Genomic DNA, 21,389 nt, shown 5'->3' with positions numbered 1-21,389 from the left:
GGGTGAGAGCCATGAGAACAGGGACCAAGTCTGCTTTTGCTTGCCATACTTGCTAGCCCAGGGCTAGCACATAGTAGGTTCTCATAAAACGGCATCTATTTCTACATTATTGTCACAAATCCTCATGCCTAGTCATCCCCCTTTCTAATTTCCTTCCCTCCTTTCAAACTAAATGTTGCTCCTGTTTCTCCCATTTTCCTCTTCCTGATTTGAAGGTCATGGATTCTACCTTCCATATTCTTCCTTCTTCTTCTCATTCTGTTGTATAATGTATTTAACAATTCCTTGCAGTGCCAAACAGAAGGAGGAAATCATCCAGCTAGATTACAAAGGGGAAAAAATCCAGGATACTCTTGCCTCTTAAACAGACATCCATTCACTCCAAGGGTGGCTCAAATCTGGGCAGGGCTAGTGTATATTTATACAACCAACTGGCAAAATAAGGAGGACTTCCTAGTTTGGGCTTTAAGTGACAGGTAATTTATACCCAAAGGGAATGTTGTAATTCATCATTAAGCTCCTCTTCCTTGATTTCCATGCCAAGGCTTGAGGTGGCACTTGGAGAATGTTGTGTGCCCCGAGTGCCAAATTGGTCCCTCTGGGACTGGAAAAGCACTTCGGAAACCATGTTCAAGGCTGCTGTACACACAGCTTTGAGCTGTCAAAGCTCATCTCTCTACTGTAGCAGAAATCACCAGTAACCTTGGCTTCTCAAAAAAATTGGCATGACATACTCTCCAGACACTCATGCATATGTTGCATTTTGTTTTGTTTTGTTTTCAAGTACTTTGGATTCCAGGAGACCTTCCTGGAAACCTACTTAATAAGCAACTCATCCTGAAGTTTTATTTGAATTTGTTTATTTGAGTTCCTCAGCCTTCTGGGACAGTCACCCTTGGCTTTAATACCCTACAAAGACAGCTTACATTGTCATCGCACTGTTGTTCACACTTCCAAAAGCTTCCCCAATAGCTCAAGGACACACGTTCCTGTCCCCTCTTGCTCTTGAGTTCCTGCTTAGAGCTCACATCTCCAGCCCCTTCTGCTCAAGCATGAGCAAAACCACCTCCCTTTCATTTCCCAAGTTCCACCAATCAAGGCTCTGTGTGTAACTGACCCGTATAAAATCTGGAGTCAACAGAAGGTAATTACAGCACAGGGCAGGGGCTGAACACTAGGCATGGATAGTTCCCAAAAATCCACCCACTGTCCCCTGGCCAAGACTGTCTTTTACTTATTGTAGTCTCTTTGGGCCTTGGGTCACTGGTCCCTTTTCTCTCATCTCCCAAGAGCTTTTCTCCCTCTCTTTTTCTCCAGATGAATTCCACTATTACCCTATCATTCAAAAAGCAGCTAGAGACATTTTACCTTTTCAAATAGCAATTATTTCCTCCCCTTTGTACGTTTACTGGAGACCCTTCAAGAAGAGGAGTCTGCCTTTAAAAGTCAAAACCTACAACTTCTGTTTCAAAATTCAACAGCTCCATTTGACCTGAATCTTTCTGCCCCTACACATCTCTTACCCCTTGAGAATGATATTTCTAATATAGAGAAATGACCCTAAGACTATGTTATGAGAACTTTCTAGGTACCAGCTACTTAACAAGTCTTATTCAATTTCATCTTCATAATGGCCCTATATGATTGGCTCATTCTCTCCATTTTACAGATGATAATCATAATGGAGCTAAGATTTATTGAGTGCCTGCTATGCTTCCAGCTCTATGCTAAGCACTTTGTATGGATCCCCTTGCTGAATCCTCACAGCTCTACGAAGTTGGGCTCATTACTATCCCCATTTCATGGATGAGGAAACTGAGGCTTGGAGAGGAGAAATGATGGCTGTCAGCAGCACTCAAACAAGCATGGAGCCCAGGTCCCCATGACTCCAAAGCCTGTGATTTTTTTTTACTACACCATAGGGCTTCAGTCTGACTGAGCTTCAGGAGTTAGAGAAAAATCCCTTCGAAGACCATGAGCAATGATCTTCCTGAACTAGCTCTGAGCTAGCCCAGAGTGTGCCTCAGAGCAGGTCTTCAGTAATTAGTTGTCAAATGAAGGAGGGAGACTGGTTCTGGATCCAGTCTGCAGAGACTCCCAGGAGCACAGCTCCTGGTTAAGGGGGCTGGGTCTTTTCTTGGTTATCATTTGGCTTCCCCTGAAGTGGTACAGTGGCGGGAGTGCCCATCAGTTAAGATGCATTAAATTTTCATGGGGAGAAAGAGGGGAAAATAGTAATTGTGGCAAGAATAAACTAAGCTTTTTTCCAACAAAACTCATGCTGTAATCATCCCTGATTTCCTTGGATCTTTTGAAGGTGGGTTGGACGGTGGTATGATGAAAGCCCGAGCTGCCACTGAGAGACATGGGAATGCCCAGTTCTCTCCAGTCTGCTAACAGGACCTACCCTTTCACACTCCCTCTGTCTCCACGCTGTGCCAGGAACCCAGCATCCTAAGTGGTTAGAAGAGCACTGGCTTGGGACTAAGGGGAGAAGGAGGTAATTCTCCTGGGATCTGAGACTGGAAAAATGAGGTTGCCGGCCTCTCTAATCCTAGGAGCCAGGTTCCTCAAGAGAACTTGCTGTTCTGGTCAGACCCATGTCCAGGAGAAAAGTGTCCTTGTCAGGGAGCTTTATGCAAAAGGACAGGAGAGACGAACATGGCCCTTTGCCCCACACTGTTGCCAAGGCTACACCTCCCTGCCCTTCAGATGGGCAAAAGAGAAGGAAAAATGATGACACTCAGTATTGGAGATGGGGCAGAGGGCTGGGCTCTTTTGGGGGTAAATACCAGAAGTCAGACTGGCAATGTGTGTCACAGAGCTTTAAAAGCATGCATTTCTTTGGACCCAGCAATTCCACTTCTAGGAATTTACCCGAAGGAAATGATTTCAGATGTGCAGTATTTTAACTATAAGGATGTTCATTCACTCAGTGTTTTTGTAATAGTGTAAAACTCAAATCAACCTAAATATCCAATAACAGAAAATTAGTTCAATTAATTTTCGTTCATCTCTGCAACGGAATACTCAGCAGCCATTAAAACAATAATGTACAGCTCTATTTGTTGGCAAGGAAAGATAAGACACAATGTTAAGGTGAGTTAAATCAGTATGGTTCTGTGTGTGTGTGTGTGTGTGTGTGTGTGTGTGTGTGTGCGCGTGTGTTAGCGGTGATTATTTCTTAGTGGTAGGATTATGAGAGTTTGCTTCTTCTTTATATGTTTATGTATCCCATATAAATTTTGTAAGCACAGAAAAATTATAATCAGGAAAAGAATCAATAATGATTTTATTTCTTTATAAAGAACTATTTATCAAGAAACCTAATGACAAAGACCAATCTAGGAAGTTCCCATACAACCTAAAGTATAGAAATCAGTTGGCTGCTGAACATGCAGTTTGAACGGAGTTTGCACCTCTGCTCTTAAACAGTAAAGCATTCCCTCTTCCACCAGACCATACAGCCAGCATGAATTATGGGCAGGGGTCTGTGATTTCCCACCTTTCTGTCTTGAGGCCTGGCTCAAGGGTTCACCTACCCTATTTCTCAGTGCTACACCCTCCACAAAGCCATTCATCCTTTAAGGATTTACTGAGTGCTCATCCTGTGCCAGGAGCTGAGCTGAGCAGAGCATCTGGGATTCAGAAGACGGGAAGATATAGTCCCGTGATTAGAAGAGAAGCCTTCCCTCACTGTGAGCATTCCCCCCTGGCTCCCTCTACCATATGATCTGCATCTCTTGGGGCATCTTCCCTGCCCACCTTGTTTTACCCTTGTCTTCTGCTTCAAATCCTCTTTCAATCAGGCCATCTGTCCCTTGAGGGCTGCTTCTGAATCTCCTGCAGCACGTAGGAGATTAAATGGCACATAGCAGAAGCTCAATAAATGTTTATGGAATGCAAGTAGATATAATTACTACCAGAAAAGCATATTTCCTTTATTTAGATTTATGCGAGTCTGATGTCTGATATCCTGGGTCACTTAGAACTCTTCTCAGATGTAAGTGACAAAAAAATGCAATCCAAATCATCTTAAGCAAAAAGGGGGATTTATTGTCTCCTATAACTATGAAGTTTCTAAGCATAGCTTCTGCTGGGTCCAAAGCTCAGAGACTTGGTCTCCCTCTACTTCTCAGCCCTGTCTTTTCCTTGTTGGCTCCATTCTCAGATAAACTCTTCCCTTGTGAAACCAAGATGGCTCCTAGCAGCTCCAGGCTCTCACAGATTCAAGTCTAAGAGGAAAAAAGAAAGAGTGCATCTCTTTTGAAACCCAGGCAAAAATCTCCAGATAAGGTGATGGAACTTGACTGGTTGGCTTGGGTCATGTTTCCTTCCTAGACCAATCCCTGAGCTGGGGGATATCATGTCTTGATTGCCAGGCCTGGGTCACGTGTCTGTCTGCATGCACCATAGTGAGGGGTGGGGGTGGCTGTCTCCCCCAAACACTGCACTGTTACCAGAAGAAGGGAGGGGGAATTCGGGGAACAAAAAAATATGTAATCCTCCCCTCCCAGCAGAAAGCACATCTTGCCTGTTTCTTGAGCCCAAATCAAGCCATTCCCTTTTCAGCATTAACATCTTTGTTTTTTCTCCCTGCCTAAGCAGCAGAACTATACCCAAGTCTATGCGGGGAAGATAGAACTGTTTCAAACTAAGCCTCCTCGCTTTAGCCAGGTGCTGCCCTTGGATTTGAGTTTGCATCTCCCAGGGTGGTCATTCTCCACCAACCCCAGCAGCGCATGGGATCACCCAGGATGAGGAGGGCTTTGCAGATGCCTGGGTGTGCCCCCCACACCAATTCTGATTCAGGTGGACTGGGTCGGGCTCTTGATGTCAATCAATCACCATCTCCCCTGTGAACTGTAGAGCAACCAAGGAGAGACAGCCTGGGGTTTGCATTCAGATAGCTCGGAGAACAGGACCCTGCCCTGCCACCTATGACCCAAGTCATAAGTGGACAAGTTAACCCATCTCTCTGAGCCTCACTTTCCTTATCTGTAAAATGGAAACTGTTAAAAATTCTTTCAACCAAGTAAATTTTAAAGATCTAATTGCCTTTATTGAGTGATTCATGAATTGGGCAGCATCCCATCTAGCAAGTAAAAAGACACTCAGAAGAGCTGTACAAAATGAAAAGCTTTTATAGGTAGAAGGAGGAAAAGAGTGGATTGTTTTGGGCTTAGGGAACCTACCCTATGGGGGACAGAAGGGGGCTATGTGGCAGATTACCTCATTAGTGCTGACCAGAAAATTCCAGACTGAGGGTTAAGACTACATTCCTGGGAGAGCATGTACCTTCAGTTAGGTTAGGTGTTAAGTCTTGGTTTGCTGTTGTGGTGCTTAGCACAAGTGACTCCATTTTGGGCCTGACTTTTTTTTTTTTTAACAGAACGATAACCCCTAGTTTACAGGGATGCTATGAGGATTAAATAAGATAAGGCAGACAAAGTTCTGGCACTAATACGTGCTTAAAAATTCTTAGATGTAGGTTCCAAACAAGATTGCCAAAGGGCATCTATTACTCATCCATGCAGAAGCAAACCTTGCTTTGTTCCCAACTAACTTGTTTTTCAAATGCCAGCCACTCATTCTTTGCCTCACCAAGGAAGATCAGTTTGTCAGGATGCTTAATTTAAGAAATCCCTCTTCATAGTACCAGAACGTGAAAGGATATTTTTTTTTGAAAAGTGAGTGTGTGCCATGCTCAGATAGCATGAAGTACAAAAGAGACATGCATATGCAAATTAACCTTATAAAAGAGATACTCCAAAGATACTTTCTGAATAATGAATGTGACTAATGACAAGAATGCTGGCTTACCCAGACACCAAAATCTGTCTTGGAAATTTCAAACATTTATTGTATATATTGTTGACATTTTATGAAAGGAAAGGTCACAGGTGAAATGTAAAGAGATTTTTTTACTATTTGAGACTGTGTTACAAGAACAGCTTCCCTCTAGCATAGGAGTATCTAGAAGGGTTTAAATGTCACTAACGGTCTCAAAATTATTGCAGTGGATTTGCAGCAAGAGGGGTGTAAAGGGACTTTTTTCATTAAAAATGTTCTTTGATTTTCAGTTATAGCTTTGGCGGCGTTATTGGCAAGAGAGCCATGGTGGGGGAACGTGTCTCAGATGGTGGTGGGGGACAAAGTAGGGAAGGCTTTTGTGGCAGATTATACATGAAAGGAGTTTCTGCTCAAAGAGGAAGTGCCGACCCGACAGCTGAGCGCGCATGTAGTCATTTTGTTAATTTCTGCACAGACAGGAGATTGAGAGGAATACTTCAGAGCACTCTCCCCTGCAAGGAAACCAGCTTAAAAGTGCTCTTGGACACCACCTCAGCGTTACAGACTGCACCTGTTTGCTCATCCCACGAACACGGACGGATGCTTGGCGTGGGCCCCGGGATCAGCAGGGCATGAGGCCGGGCCGCCAAGGAGCTCAAGGCCTAGAGGGGTTCAAGGCCCTCAACTACATAAGCCTTACAGACCCCCAACTGCAGGGAGTGTAAAGGACGGAAGACCCTTACATAGGATCCTTTATGTAAAAGCATCTGACCCAGTGCTGGGCATAATGGAGGGGTTGGATCAATACTGGTCAGGGAAGGCTGAATCTGAAGTAAATATCATGCTACTTTATCTTTCTCAATCAAATTAAATCTCACTCCAGTTTCCCACTCCTCAGGATGAGTCCTCCTCCCAGCACCCCTCTCCTCCCACCAGTGCTATTCGAAGGTTCAGGTCATGTCGGGTCTGGAACATTCAGGAAGACCTCTGGTCTTCGGTCACCGTGGTCACTGCTGCTGCTCAGGGCCAGGCCAGCATATGGTCAGTGGAGGCAGAGACTCTTCTGCTCCTGTGTCCAATCCAGGGGTCCAGTCACAGTGTGCGGGGCTGGGGGAGTCCAGTCTTCCAGGACCACCGTGCAGCCGTGTCCCTCTGCAGCTCTGTCATCTCACATGTCCCCCAGGAGTCAGGCACAAGCTTCCCACTGACACATTAGGGCGGATAGTGAGGACACCGTTCCTGAAAGGCTGGAGGCTGGGTGAGCTTCCCAGCTGCCTTGGCCTGGTGGAGGAGGGTGGTGCTTCTGGGCTGGGGTCGACCCTGAAGTTAGAAGGCAGGCCAAAGCCACTGATCAAAGAGCCCCACAGAGGGAAAGCTCAGGAGGCTCTGGGACTTGATTCAGGACGACCCACCATTAACTCCGGACTCTCCGAGCTGGCGAGTGTAGTGGATGCCGCCGTGTCCTGGCCACTTTATGCTTCCTCTGTGAACGGTGCCTCAATCTCCTTCTGGTGAACTCACCTCACTCCCACATGCAGCCCGTGTGTTTTGCATAGAGTTCAATCTGTCTCTGATCAAATTCCCCTGGCAGGAATCGTTGGTTCAGGAGTGGGCTTGGGACCTGATCAAGTCAGAGAGATGTGGTGGGAGTTCAGTGGTGCCTGAGAGAGAAGTGGGCTCTGCTTTCCCACTGGGCTGGAACCCACCAGGGTTCAGACCCCGAGCCATGGGCAGTCAGCTTGTCTCAGAGGAAGCCAATAGGGAGAACAGAACTGAGAGATGGTAACATTGTTTGAACCCCTGGATCGAAGGGAGCCTGAAACTGATGTGCCCCTGGATTTTTCAGTTACCTCAGGCAGGTTGTGGTGGGTTTCCTATAACTTGCAATGGAAAGCTTTTCACCTGTTCAATCTTCCCTCCCACTTTTAGTCTGTGACTCCTAACTTTCCCACCAAACCTCTCATCCCTGCCAAACAAAAAGCTGCCAGAGCTCCCTTTGTCTTCCTAAATCCTGCATCCTTGCCTGCAGGTAACTAGAGTCAGGACAAGCCAGCAGCACATCTGGAACCTGCCTGCTGACCACCTTCCAGGAACACTGGTGACACTGGAATTTAGCCATCCTGCAGAAGAGGCTCAGACTCAGCACTGAGCCCTGAGGTTCCTGCCGGAACTAGCTGCAGGGGTTCTCTTCCTTAGAGACCACCCTCAGTGCTGGCTATGAGGATGGCAGACGTGGGACTGGAAGAGCAGGCTGTGTGCAGGGTCTCAGGCCATAGGCTTTTCACTAATGGGAGGTGGGGATGCACATTTACAGAGCAACAACCACATGCCAGGCACGGGGCTGAGCCCTCATCCCCTCACATCACCTTGTGATGTCAGTGCCATTATTACCCCATTTTACAGATGAGGTAAAATGATACTTAGAGAGGAGGGAGGTTTGTGGACCTTTCTCATCCTTTTCCCAATCCATTAAAACTCTGCTTATGTAGCATTATTTTTTTCACCTTAAAAAATAGGTACTATAAACATACAATCTTAAAAAATGGAACCAGTACAAAAGATGTTAGTGTGAAATGTCCTTCTCCCATCCCTGGCCCCAGCCCCAGTATTTATCTAGTCCTTGCAAGGTGCCAGGCCCTCTGCTAAGCTTTTTAAATTCTCCATTTAATCCTCAAAACAACTCTAAGTGGCAAATGTATTATTCTTATCTCCATTTAAGATGATGAAACGGAGGCTTAGATGGTAAGGACAGACCAGGACGCCAAACCTAAATGTTGGCCTCCAAAGCCCATCCCCTCGACCTCGTCTGCACACTGAGGCCCCTCCCACTTGAGCCAGGACTTCTCCACTGCACATTCTGTTTGCCAATGGTACCCCCAAGCCTCAAAGTCACTTGGCTTCTGTGGGTTTATTTCAGATATGAAAGCTAATTTCTTCCCAATGCACCAGAAAAATATCTCCCGCCACTCCCAGCTCCTTACTACAAGCCATGTCTGTGCCTTTCCTCAGTCCACATCAGCCAGTTAGGGGACACACAGCAACATTCAGAGGCTTCCCTGTCCACTGCTCCGGGGAAGATATTGGTCTGCAATGATAACTGGAGTCTTATTTTAAAGCTGCCTCCCACTTTGCTATCTCTACCCACTCTGGCAGCCCAGGTATGGATATGGGAGATAGGAATAGGCCAGCTGATGAATATTCTCCAGGATATCGCAACTAATTCCATCCTATCCCTCCGGGTAGAGGGGCCAGCAGGTGGAATGCCTGGCATCCCTCCAGTTCACGGTTGGCAGGGCAGAGACAGGGTCTCAGCGCTCTCTTCTTGGTAGGGGTGAGAGGAAGTGTGGGGTTGTTTTCCCATGAAGCCCAGTTTGTCCGCATGCCATCTGCCCTTAGCCGCAAGTGGCCCAAGCACTGAGGACTTCTCTAGTTTTTGCTTAGACAGTGCCTCAGGCGAGCGAGGAGAGAGAGAGAGAGAAAAGGAGCATCTTGGCTGTTCCATATTAATTAAATTGTAAAGAGTCAAACAGGAATGCAGTAATGATAATAGGCCTGTGGGTGAATCAAGTGTATCTGCCTCTTAGGGACAGGCTGGGAAACCTTTGCTGGGAGGAAATTATATTAGTAAATGGGTGACAAATACAGAACAGCTTCCAGCCTGCAGGCCACACTGACTTGCTGGTGGAACTGAGTATGGCTTACACGTTCGCCAATAACGCATCTTGGGGAAGCCCGTCTTCTCCCGGTGCCTAAAGGCAGTGGGGTGCTGTCAAATATTTAACAACCAGCTCTTGGAGGGGGGGAAGCCTTGATTTGTAACATCTGCTGATTTCCGAGGTATAAATACTCCCGCCATGCCTAATTTCAAGCTACCAACATGAAGTCACTGAACATAGAGTTGGGAAGAGCTGTGCATACCAGTATACAGCTAAAATAGATGCAAATAACCTCAAGAGCTTGACCATGGGTAAAATGTATAACTAGGAAGTGATGCGTTTTGAGTATTTATTATCTTTGTTTTTAATATAGCTTATTTAATTGCAAGTACATATAATTTAAAGTTTTATAATGGCTGTGCTTAATAAGTGACTCATAGAATTCCCCAAAATGTAACAAATCAGCTCTGGCAAGGCAGTATGAGCCAGCCTAGCACCCCACCAACAGGTGAGGAAAGGCAGTTGTATTTGAGTTGTAGAGATTTCAAGGAAGAGTCAGATGCGGATTATCCTAGCGATGGGGATTTAGCGTAAAGAAGTCCTCAGTGAATGGTTTGTGTGACAGCACTGGATCAGTGCACAGTCCAAGATAAAGACTGCTTCAACCCGCAAAGATGGGAAGAATTAGCTCTGACTTTCCAAGAGTATCTCTGCCAGAATAGAAATTATATGATTATGTCAAAGATCTCATTCATTTGAAATTTTTCATCTGTGCCACCATTTCATAGATGGAAAAACTGAGGCCCAGAGGGTCTAGAGACTTCCCCAAATCACACAGTAGGTGGTAGAGCCAAGTAGGAATCCAGATTCTTTAAGTCTTATTATTTTCTATCTCACCAGCTGTATGGTCAGGCCACTCAAGATGGGTGTTCTCTTACTCTCTTTAAATCCCCTGCTTCACCTACACCCTACTTATAGGACTGACCTTCCTACATACTTGCCCCTGCCTCAGCTGGTGATTGTCCTAACCTTTAAATCAAAACACCTGCACCATGATAGCTTATCAAATGGGCCCGTGGGGGCGTGCTCCTCTGCTGGTTTCCCTGGCAACCAGTGAGCCAGCCTGACATCAATTTTGCCTTTAACTGGTAACCTCCCCTTTCCCCGAGAGTGAAGACTGCCGCCATGTCCTGCCCGCCGTCCACCGCTCACAGTGGGGTGTCGCTCCAGGACATTGCTTCACACAAGTAAGCTCCCCCATCCATTAAACCATTGATGTCTCTGTCACCGATTCCGGGCTGTTTCTTCCGTCTTGAAGCTGGGCAACTACAGGGCTTGTAGGCCTGCCTGGTGCAGCCAAACAGTTGGCGGAGCAGCCAGGAGACAGAGGAGACTCCCAAGAGAGCACAGAGATGTTGGGAAATAAGGATGGGGAAGTTATGGGGGCCATCCACTAGCATGTGTGGCCCAAACGTTGCGAGGGTGATCCCTAAGGTGGCGGGGAAATCCTGGGGTGGCTGACCCTGATGAATGGGGACCGCCAAAAGAGTACGGGGGACTCATAGACACCCCTAAGGCTGTTGTGGAGATACTGGCCACAATTACAATGGGAAAAAAGAAGTTAGACAATAAGGCAGCTGTGGGCTGGCCATTGCTTTTTTTTTTTTTTTTTTCTTTTTAAAGCAGAAAATAAAAATGCAACAATTTTATTAATATCTTGTCTATTTTTCCCTTTTTCTTAAATCTGAGAGTATTCTTAAACACATCTTTTCTTCAGAATTTTTCAAACATTTTTTCAAATTGAAATATAGTTGATTTGTAAACGTTTCAGGTATACAGCAAAGTGATTCAGTTATATATATATATATATATACACACACACGTATGTATTCTTTTTCATATTCTTTTCCATTATAGGTTATTATAAGATATTGAATATAGTTCCCTGTGCTATATAGTAGGACCTTGTTGTTTATCAATTTTATATGTAGTAGTTTTTATCTGCCAATCCCAAACTCCTAATTTATCCCTCCCCCACCCCCTTTCCCCTTCGGTAACCACGAGTTTGTTTTCTGTGTGTGTCTGTTTCTCTTTTGTAAATAAGTTCGTTTGTATCATATATTAGATTCCACATATAAGTGATATCATATGATATTTGTCTTTCTCTGACTTACTTCACTTAGTATGATCATTTCAAGGTCCATCCATGTTGCTGCAAATGGCATTATTTCATCACTTTTTATGGCTGAGTTGTGTATTATACCACATCTTCTTTATCCATTTATCTATCAATGGACATTTAGGGTGCTTCCATGTCTTGACTATTGTAAATAAAGCTGCTATGAACATTGGGGTGCATGTATATTTCCGAATTAGAGTTTTCTCTGGATATACGCCCAGGAGTGGGATTGCTGGATCATATGGTAACTCTATTTTTAGTTTTTTAAGGAGCCTCCATACTGTTTTCCATAGTGGCTGCACCAATTTACATTCACACCAAGAGTGTGGGAGGGTTCCCTTTTCTCCACACCCTCTCCAGCATTTATTATTTGTAGACTTTTTGATGATGGCCATTCTGACCAGTGTGAGGTGGTACCTCATTGTGGTTTTGATTTGCATTTCTCTAATAATTAGCAATTTTGAGCATCTTTTCATGTGCCTGTTGGCCATCTGTACATCTTCTTTGGAGAAAAAGCTACTTAGGTCTTCTGCCCATTTTTTGATTGGGTTGTTTGATTTTTTGATATTGAACCATTGCTTTTTATATTAAGAAAGTCCACAGAGGCTGAGCTGACTGCTGCGGTGAAAGTTAAGTTGAATGTTGATTCACGTTCCTCTGAAAGGGAGGCATGTGCATACGAGTGAATGATATGTATTATTGTCTATTACTATTATTTGTTTAAAATGAATTGCTATTTAGAAACTGAAAAAAGTTCCTGAAAATGGCCAAGATGGGAATCTTTTGACGTTCTTAAACTGTTTTTTGCATATGCCATGAGAGGAAGTTGGCTTTCTGGATGGAATTGGTATTTCTCTTCCTGTGCCTTTGAGATATGATATAAATGATCTACCTGGGATCTCAGGATCTTTAATCCCTGAGAGTGAAGAAAAAAAAAAAGAGGGCTTTTAAACTCTAGCAGGAAAACTGTGAGGTCTCTGTGTCTATATAGATATATATATGTCTATGTGTACCTTATAATTATGAGGTGTCTCTGCCTCCAAATGGCATTGCCAAGATTCGTTTGTGGATGAGCTCTGTTTAATTGGCATAAAAGAAATTACCTGCTTATGTGAATTCTCAGAAATATAAAAGAAACTGGCCAGAATGAAGTTCAGGTTCACATGATCTAGAAAGTATTCAGTACTGAATCGATATCTGGTATTGAAGCTAGCTTAAGCTTGTTGGTTTGATTAATGTAGACATGTCTTTAGAGTCATCAGTGTTAAGTATAATATTGCTATTGTACATAGGTTTACTAGAGATCAAATAAGACCTCATTATATCTGTTGCAAATTTGTAAGCAAGGAAAATAACTCGATAGTATGGAACTTTAAGTAAATGTAAGTAAGGTAAGAGCTTTTAGGTAAACTCTATAGGAATAATTAGATTTTGGGAATGTCTATCTAAAATAGTCTCTCCGGATTTTGGTAACTTGAAACTAAACTATGTTAAATGAGGAGAATTAACTATTTGGGTCATTTCAAATAGGATAAAATATTGGAACATTAATTGCTGGGCAGATCTAAGCTTACCTACCTTTGCCTTCTTAGGGGAGGAAGACTAAAGCATAAGTTTTCCAATCAGGAGATGCTGGTGTGACAAACAGTGCACAATTACTTGCTTCTTGGTTTTTGCCAGAGATTAAGGTTTTTAAGGGTTGAGATTATAATCAGTCATAATTCTAGTTATTGTAACCAAGTTTCTTTATTGATTACATTGTAATCAGGTGTTTAACATGTCAGTTTAAGTCTTTTGTCATTTATAGACAGTTATTGTTGTACTCTGATGCTTTTGCAAAAGTTCCTCATCTTCAAGAAGATTCATAGGAAGAACTTTTGACAAATACAGGTCTCTGATAAATTTCAGATCATACTGCTGAACTGGGTGAGAAATTAAAGAGTCCTAATGGAAAATCTGATGACTTCATAAAAAGTTAACAAAAGGATTGGTTACTGAGTGAACTGGTGAATATGGTTATAATTTTTATGGATTTTGTCTGGGATATTACTGGGTTTGATTTGTGTTTTGGTTTGTGTTTTCCAGATATAGGGAAGCCCTTCCCCTTAAGTTAGTTATGACTTACAGCAATTTGGTAAACTTTACCTGTGGGTAAAATTGAAATATTTTTCTTTTCTCGCTGCCTGGTCCCTCAAGAAATTGGAGACGCTTGGGTTCCGAGCATCCTTGTGAGATGAATGGGAAAGACTATCTCCTGGCATGTGCAGAAATCTCGATATTTTGGGGACCTCTGGAAGAGAGAAATCTACTGAGGCAGAGCTTGATGGCAGGCCTTTGGCATGGTTTTCTGGCCTTGGGAGGCTTTTTGGAAATTCAGTCTGAGATTCCTTCTGAGGAGTTCCACCACAACCAGTTTGGAGAAGCCTATGTGGCCAATTGACCAGACTTATTTTGCAGACAAGTTAGTCTTGATTTGACTGTGTTTGGTAGAGATGAGGATAGCTTTAGAGAGAAAAAGATTATGTTTCAGTGGATATTAAATTCTAGTCCTGTTAATTGAGGTCTAGGCTTATGAAATTTATTGTGTAGGCCACACTTTTGCCCTGATATTCAGGAGGAAAAGAAAATTCTCTAGTCACAGAGTGTAACTACTCATGACCTGTGTAACACTACTTGCTTTAAGTCTATTGCTAACAGCACATGTATTGATACAACGTTTTTGTAAAAATCCAGTATAATTGATAAAATGTATAGGCTCTAAAATATTTCCCTGTTGACATACCTCTGAGCTTATCTGATCAGTTTTCCCCCAATGTAGCTAACTAGGCCAATATTAAGAAGGCCTAGCATGGAGGGACACAAAGCAGACCCAGGGCAGGACCCTGGCTTTGAGGGACAAATATTTTGGCCTATTGAAAGATTTGCAATCAAAAGGGGAAATGATGGGAAAATCTTCACATTTGGAGGTATGGGGAAGTAATTCTGGCTTATAAATGGTTAAATTTAAACCATGTGACAGAGTCGCCTGTTTTGTGGCCCATTGAACATGCATTGTACATCTGCTTTGGCCACTGAGGAGGGGAATGCATTTGAAAGTCAAAATGGAGTAGCTGTGGTTCAGACATCCAAGGTAAAACTAGGTGGCCATTGTAGATGTGATTTTAGACGCATTCCTGTATTACTGAAAACTTGAGTTAATGGAACTGTATTGCAAACCCGACAAAAAACCACAGGCAGGGGTGATGTTATCTCAGAATGCGGCTACTGCTTGTATTTTGCTTAATGGTCATGATCTTCCCTGTGTTGTGCTTGTTAGATGTCTTACGTTTCACCTCTAGCCTGAGTGAAGGAAATCTATTTGAGGAGTGGGAAGCAACAATGGCCTCACTGTGAAATGAGTCTAATTGCTGGGTCTACAGTGAGATGCCGTTGTCATCCTCCTCTAGGCTTGCATGAAAAATAGACCCAACTAATGCAACCATGTGGGGATGACTGACAATGGGGGGAAAAGACTCTCACCATCTTCCTGTCCCACATGCCAGTACAACAGAAGGACCCCTGTTGGTAAACATTGCTATACAGCTGACTGCCCATGAGCACCCCTGGGCTATGCTGTGTGGAATGGAATAGGCTGACTTTTGGACACATGAGTCCAATTAGCGGGATTAACTCAGTTTTGTTTGGAAAGACCTAGTGGGTCCACCACTAATGGCACTCAATGTAACATGGGGTGGCAGACCTGTACTGTGACTTCTGACTCCTGGCTAGGCCACTGGAATGTTTCTTTTAGAGCTGGGGCCTTCCCCCTCCTCATGGAGGGGCTCTGGGTTTGTGAAAACTAGGGATGGCCTTACCTTCCTTATAATTGGACAGGACGCTGCTGCCATTGACTCCCCCTCCATTGACCTGGTAAGTGCTTGGCTCCAAAATTTGCCCACATCCTGGTGAATGACTGTTCTGAGCATACCAGGTGTCTCTTGATGCTCTCTGGCTGCTGCTGTCTATCCTGAATTTGTGGTGTCTGGTTTCTATGCCCCTCTACGTACCTAACCCCAGGGGTATGGCAGAAGAGGGGCAAACAAAGATTCTAAGGGTCGTGCAGGATATGTAGGGGTGAAGTGTACGGTCAGGCCACTCAGGATGGCTGTTCTCTTGCTCTCTGTACATCCCCTGTTCCTCCAGTGCCTGCTTCACCTACACCCTATTCATGTGACTGACCTTCCTACATACTTGCCTCTGCCCCAGTTGGTGATTGTTCTAGCTTTAGATCAGAACATCTCCACTGAGATAGCTTATCAAAGGGCCCATGAGGGGTGTGCCCCTTTGCTGGTTTCCCTGGTAACTGAGGAGCCAACCTGACATCAATTCCCCCTATAACTGCTAACCTCCCCCTCCCCCCAGGAGCAAAGACTGCCACCCTGTCCTGCCCACCGTCTGCCGCACATGGTGGGGTGTCGCTGCAGGACTTTGCTTCAGACATGTAAGATCTCCCCATCCATTAAACCATTGATGTCTCTGACTCTGGGCTCTTTCTTTGCTCTTGAAGCTGGGCAAGTACAGGGCTTGCAGGCCTACAGGGTGCAGCCCAATACCAGCTAAAAGTATAGAGAGAAAGTACAGGAGGCTAGATAAAGATAACAAAAGTTTGCATTTATTGAGAACTTCTGAGTGCCAAGCGCTTGGTTGGACCTTTCTCATGTATTATCTCATTTAAGCTATACAACAAACGTGATTATCATTCTCATTTTACTGACGGGAAAACCGAGGTTCAGAGAGACTGGGTAACCCTCCCAACGTTGCACGGCTGGTCCAGCCTAACCTAGCCTGGGTCCAAGCCCCTGCAGTATTAACAGCTCAAGAAATGGAAAAGCAAGAGCTGGATGACGTGGAAGTGCTACCTTCAAGGAAGGCACGGGGCCCTGGAGGCTGTGTTCAGATTAGGTTGATGACAGGCAGATCAAGGGATGGCTGGGGAGCAGGAGGCTGTGCTGCCACCCCAGACGGGTCAGAATCGCATCGCTCTCTGACAGAAAAAAGCTGAGGAGCCAGTTAAAGCTCGGCCACATCTTGCATGCTTTCTTTCTTGATTATTTTACTTTCCTACCTTCCTTCCTCTGTTGGCTTCTCTCCTGCCCTTCTCCCAACACTGCTGGACTCTCCTCAGTTCTGAGCTGGAATGGTGGCCTCTTGCACAGAGCACCTTCTAGGGAGGTTGGCCCTTTTCCCCTTCCATCTCTCACTTCTTTGCTCAACACGGGACTCCTTTGTCTTCTGGTTGGAACTTAAGTCCTAATTTGAGCATCCATCTCGTCGTCCCTCCATATAACCGAGTTCATCACCTTTGATGGCAGCTCCCAGGCCCTTTTTCTTTTGCTACAATGACCCTCTCTTTCTCTCCCTATCATTGGAAGCACAGGATTCCAACAGCCCTTCTTATCTCAGCTTCAAATCCTTACCATTTAGGAATCTTTGTCCGTTAGTATGATGGCCAAAACAGAAGCGTGTCTAGTCTTGCATAAAATAGTTACTCCAACTTTACTAAAGTTTTTAAGAGGGAAAATATCCCCAGAGATATGTCTTAGCACAAAAATCACTTTTCTGTACTTAAGAACTTTGCCAGGTCCTTGTGTCTGAGATAGAGCAGTCCAGTCCCTACCCAGTGAGGCAGCGTGGTGTACTGACAGTTTAGCAAACCTGGTTCTGCTGCCTCCCGGTTGTGTAACCTTAGAAAAGAAACAGCTTCTCTGTGCTGTAATTCTCTCATTTACACAATGGGATGATCACATCTGCTCTGCAGGGCTATAAGAGGACTCGAGGTGATGACCTGCACAGAGCAGGTTCTTAAGAAGAGCTGCTCTGGGTACATTCTTATTCCCTAGTGAACCAGTGGTTTATATTGAGGGCACTATGTACTTTATGTTTTTAGGGCATCTTCACTTCTACTGTGTAACTTAGGCCCATATACCCATCAGGGTTTGGTTGTAGAGCGTAGAGTATACTCTAGTAAATATAAGCAGAAAGAATTTATTTAAAAGTATTATATGGCTTACAGAATCATTAGAGACTTGAAGAAAATGACCCTAGCTTAAGTTTTCTAGACTGGCAGAATTGGACCCCGCAAAAGACTCCTGCCTCTTCTATGACAAGGAAGAGCTGTCTGATCCAGAAACTTCTATTACAACTGTTGGCCCTGTACCCATGCAATTACTACCATTGTCAGAGAGCCACCAAAGTCAGGAAATCTCCACTATTGCTGCCAACTCCACAACCTCACTGCCTGCTACAATCTGCACCACCAAATGGGTGCCCTATACACTGCTTCCCCCCCAGCACCTCCAACCACAGCCCCATCACTGTTAGTGTCAGCAGAAGCTGTAGAAACATGGTCTCTGTCTCATCTCTGTCTCCTGACTCCCTCCTGAGCACATATGTTTGGCTGAAGTTGGAGCACATCTGGAAACCTAGCTGCAAAGGAGTCTGGGAAATTCCATCTTCCCTGTTTCAGCCTTTGCAGGACAGGACGGCACTTTGGAAGGAGGTCAGAATTGATGCCAAGCACCAATCTTCCATTTTCACAACAGCCTGACAAATGATCTCCTGGTGGAAATCCTGTGGCATGACTCCCTGTTCACTTGCTCTTCTCCTGGTGACTGTCCTGCCTGGTCTGGGATCTTAAGGAATCTCTGAGTACTGCCTGCTTCTGAAAGCTGGCTGTCACTGAGAGCACAGATTTCCTGAAAGTCTCTCAGGTGGAAACTGCTTTATGTCCCAAAGGTGGGGTAGGTGTCCTCTTTGCTCCTCATTGACACAGCCAGACCACTTCTCCTTTCTCTCTCAAAAATCCCAACTCCTGTGGTGCCCAGACCACCCTCTCCCTCCATTTTTAGACACTTTTTTTTTTTAGAATTGTTTGACTAAAACAATTAGTTTAGACCATTATGACTCTTCATTAAAGATTTTAGCACCTTGTTCACTGTCTTCGTCTCTACCTCTACTCTTTTCACCATTCTTTTCGACTTCAGCACCTACACAGATGATCATGTAGCACCCTAGCACTGTTCTTTGATCTTTCCTTCCAATGATCTTTTCCTCCACCCCACCTCAGACACCATCTCTCAACACACCCTAGGCCTTGTCATTTCCAATATCTGGACTGCCTCAACATCTCAGCTGCTGAACATCCTAATATCCTACTTGCTAAACATCACTTCCTGTGTTTCCACCTCACTTACTCAGTGATACCCACATTCTCTGAACCCACCAGAAGCTGAAGTCCATTTACCTTTTTGCTGTTTTATTATTCATCATATCCTTTCTGTATTTACTTCTCTGCTTAGGTACCACAGCCCATCACTACATTAATTTCTTCACTCTGTCCTCAGATTCCTACCTCTCTATCACTTTTATCAAATCACTTTAGCAAAACCCCAACTCTAGCTAAATCCAAACCACCCCAACTCTGCACATGAGCAGCTGAATTTGGCTGTAGGGAAATATTCCATGTTAACAGGTCTCACTGCTACTACATAACTCTGTATCTTCACACTGCCTGGCAGTTTCACTAGGAAATCTGCTTCCCAGCCCTAGACAACATTTTCAGAACTTCTCCTTTTCCTTTAAATCATCCCATTTTCTACCCTTTCTCCTTCGCAGCTTATGATTGTTTAGAAGGACACTTGGAAGAGCGGGACACCGTCATCCTTATATCTAGTCCACCAACCTTGTTAGCTGGACCATGTGCACTGCCCTCCTCCTTCCAGGGGTGGCCTGTCCCCCTCATTCCACTTCCTCACCTCCTATTATTTTCTAACTCACTTCAGTCAGGGTGAATTGCATTGAATCTACTCTTGTCAAAGTCACTGGTGACCTGCATCTTGATAAATCCCATGATCTATTCCCTATGCTCATCTTACAATTCCAAGCATGGAATATTCCCCCTCGGCACCCCTACCCCAAACAGTAACTTGCCTGCCCTGGGGGATGCCACCCTTCTTGCCTAACTTAGGAATACCATTTCTTCCTAAAGACGTTCCAGACATTCCAGAACTGGATACTCCTGCCCATAGGGTCACACACAGAAGCAGCTAGTAGGCTCCAGTCTCTTCAGGAGTCCCCTGTGGTGGAGATGGAGACAGTGGGAAAAAAAAGTTCACACTCTCTGGGAGCCTTCCCACCAGGCTCAAGCTGCCAAACCAATGTCCCTCTTCGGGCACAGCCATAAAGCTATCTACAGACAAATGGATTTTTAGAAAGTGGAAACGTCAGTGGTGCTCAGGACTAGAAGAGGCTCTGGGGACCATCCAATTTATTCCTCTCATCTTTCAGAGAAGGGACACGAGGCCCTGAGATGTAAGGGACTTACCCAAGGTCATACAGACAAGGTGATACTGCTTCAGTGGGAAGGATGCCTTCAGCAAATCAGCAGACTTACCAGGAGCCAACCTTGTGTAGTGGCTGTCTTTGGTCAGGCTTCCTAGAAGCAGAGCCTGAGAAGGGGTTTGTGTAAAAGGCATTTATTGAGGGAATGATCTCCAAAGAACCTGTATGGGAAGGAAGGAAGAAGGATAGGGAAGGAGAAGAAATTAAGCAAGACTGTAGTTTCAGGTGACCTCTAATCATAGCTTGATCCTACGGAGAGCTCTAGACCACAAACTGCATTACAGAACTTGAACCACCTCAAAACAAGGTTGCTGGGCTTTTATACTTCTACATCAGCTAGTTATTAGCTATGGGTTGGTCCAACGTGGGGGCCGTTATTTTCAGGTACTTCCAGGAAAATTGGCTCTTCTCTCTGAAGGGAAATGCTCCCAAAAAGGCATCAGGTGTGCCCTATTAACAAAAGCACCTCCAGCAATTGGGGAATGGGTGCAGTGAATGGTAAAAAGGGTCCCAGGAGATCTAGGTGGGGCACCAAGGTGTCTGCTACAGTCCTTAAGAGAAAATTCTCTGGATCCCAGCATAACAAGTGGGATTCAGTATGAGCTGTGTGACCTTGAGCAAGTCACTGAACCTCTCTAAGCTTCAGGTGCCAAATCTGAAAATTAGAGAAAAAAATCTTCCCTCTTAGGGTTGTTTTGAGCATTCAGTGAGCTAATGCATGTGTAAAGTACTTAGTCCAGTGACTGCATTTAGTATTATTGTAATTATTAGTACTTATTATTGATTATAGCAATATAATTATTATATGTTAAATATATAATAATTATAGTAACATAATTATTATAAGTACTTACAGTGATGATAAAAATTGACTTCCCTGGTGGTGCAGTGGTTAAGAATTCGCCTGCCAATGCAGGAGACACGGGTTCGAGCCCTGGTCTGGGAAGATCCCACATGCCGCGGAGCAGCTAAGCCCATGCGCCGCAACTACAGAGCCTGTGCTCTAGAGCCTGTGAGCCACAACTACTGAAGCAAGCGCACCTAGAGCCCGTGCTCCACAACAAGAGAAGCCACCGCAATGAGAAGCCCGCGCACCACAACAAAGAGTAGTCCCCGCTCGCCCAACTAGAGAAAGCCCGCGCACCACAACAAAGAGTAGTCCCCGCTCACCGCAACTAGAGAAAGCCCGCGCACAGCAACGAAGACCCAATGCAGCCAAAAAAAAATAAAATAAAAAATGACTACCTAAAAAGTGGAGCTGTATGAGGTCACCATCCGTCACTTACCATCCAAGGGAAATGGGAATGCATTGTCCGCATCTCAACAACAAAATCAGGATCATCCAAGGAGTGGCATTATTTTTATCCACAATATGGATGTGA

The sequence above is a fragment of the Balaenoptera ricei genome, chromosome 11, assembly GCF_028023285.1.
Source record: "Balaenoptera ricei isolate mBalRic1 chromosome 11, mBalRic1.hap2, whole genome shotgun sequence".
Lineage (NCBI taxonomy): Eukaryota > Metazoa > Chordata > Mammalia > Artiodactyla > Balaenopteridae > Balaenoptera > Balaenoptera ricei.
This window is presented reverse-complemented; position numbering follows the sequence as displayed.